This window comes from Clinocottus analis, unplaced genomic scaffold (genome assembly GCF_023055335.1).
Source record: "Clinocottus analis isolate CAN_PGR_092001 unplaced genomic scaffold, fCliAna1.0.p SCAF_8, whole genome shotgun sequence".
In the NCBI taxonomy this organism is placed as follows: Eukaryota; Metazoa; Chordata; class Actinopteri; order Perciformes; family Cottidae; genus Clinocottus; species Clinocottus analis.
The window spans coordinates 6,887,849-6,890,020 of record NW_027176240.1 but is presented as its reverse complement, the minus strand read 5'-3'; positions in this window follow the sequence as shown (position 1 = coordinate 6,890,020).

Here is a 2,172-nt window from a genome sequence, read left to right as displayed (position 1 = left end):
AGAGCCACAAGTGTGCGCGCGAGAGTGTGTCTGTGTGTGTCTCTGTGTGTGCGTGTGTGTGTGTGTGTGTGTTACTCCGCTGCGGGACAGCTGAACATGAATACTTCAGCGGATTAGTGCAGAGACGTTCCGCAAATGTAATGGCTTCTTATGTAACCAGATTAGCGGTGCCCCCCCCCCCCCCCCGGTTCAGGGCTCCATCTAAACCTCCACTTCTTTCCGATTTCCTCATCCCAACAATGGTCTCTCACATGCCCTTATTTGGTGAGGCGCCCCTCTCTCGCAGGAGCGCAGGTGCAAATGGACCAGACAATAATGAGCTGGGGGACTCTGACATATTGCGCGCCATAATGAATGACTAACCTCTGCTTCTCCATCCTTTGCATTGTAATGACACACAGCACAATGCAAGCCCCCTGCCCCCTGCCAGATCATAGCCATGAAAAATCATGCTTCATGCTTGGCTGCCGGGTGTGTGTTTGTTTATAATTGTCTGCCCTAGACCTTCTCTTTATCAGTGGCTCCCAGGAGCCGCATTGCCAGGACATAAAAAGGTCAAATGCAAGGGCGCCTTGCTGCTAAAGGAAGAAATGACGGCTGCAGTCGTCTCTTACAGCGCCGTCCAGCCATGCTGGAATCACTCCCCTCAGCACGGCGCCGTGTGCATTCTTCTATATCCTACAGCGGCACGGTTCCCCCTCTACTCAGGGGCGCATCAATGAAGCAATGTCACCCTCTGTTTGTTTGTGTGTCTCTCTCCGTGCTACACACTGCGCCCTGAGGCGACAGAGTGCTTATCTATTCAACGGACGGCCGATTCTGCAGCCGCGCCTCTCTGGGACCCCCTGAGTCATGCTCCTCAAAGCGACTGCACTGTAGGCTCCACTGCGAACAGGAGGGAAGCCATCCAAACCCGTCTCAGTTTGAGGCACACTGACACAGCGGCGTCACCGTCGTCTCTGGAGTCACACAGGCGAGGATGAAGAGGGAGCGTTACACAACCGCGTGGAGCAACGTGACCATTTTTTTTTTATACTCCAAATTTCTCCCCTTTAGATAGCATTCTCATGCACATTGGAGGATTTACGGAATGGGGTTAAAGCGGGCAGGCAGGCAAATTAAAATCTTGGTAAGCTCATAATCACTGTGGCAGTGAGATTCAGTCGGAGACACACCACTGAAGCGCTTGCATTTATTCCACACTCATATTTAAGGGAACCGTTTGCATCTGGCTTCGATTTCCTGCCTGCGAAATACTCATTAGAAGTGAAGGTCAGCATGCAGATCCCTGCCATCTGCGTCGGAGGGGAAGATGCTGCTAGATTCAGTATCAACATATGCAATGATCTATAATTTCGAAAGCCGTTATTTCTGTAGCAAATGCACACATAACACTGCACTTTTCATGTTTACTATGTGAACGTCTTACCAACTGCCTCCCTGCTGTCTAAGATGGCTTGATGAGCCTCCTAAAGAGCTTTGGGCCGATATCCACAGATTAACACGGCATCTGCTTAATTGACCGTTCCACTATAATTACATAAGGCTGTGAGTATGTTCATCAAAGGTCTATGGGCAGACATACAAAACAAGCTCCCGCTCGGCTAATGGTACACCAGAAAAGGGAAGAAGCTCATTGTCATGTACGGCATCATCCGTTCCTCTTGGTCTCTTCCGGCTCCGCGTGCTGTGCTCATCTGGCACGGGAGACGAGGAGGTGGAGGCCGACCAATTCTGGAGGGTTCCTTCTCATCCAACCTCCACCCATCCATCTTCGTCGCCATCCCTCCCTCCACCCAGCCGGATCCCCCTCCAGCGAGAGTCATCGCGCGTTAGCGTCAGTGTTTCCAGTGGAGCTGCAGGAGAGCGACACTGTAGTGTGTACCATGCAAAACACAGATAGACATGTCCCCCCCTCCCCTTTTTCCCCCTCTTCCTATTCACTTCTCATTCATAACATCTTATCTCTTCCTCTATCTGTCAGTTTTCCTACCATTGCTCTGCGGTCACTCGAGCTGGCCTCATTAAGTGAACATCACTCGGTGCATTTGTGTGTTTGAGTACACTGTACGCCACAGCGTGCCCTGTATTGGCAGTCCACACTGATTTACTCGCTCTGCTGTGCTTAAAGCTCAGATGCCACATGGACACACAGTGACAGATGGGGAAATA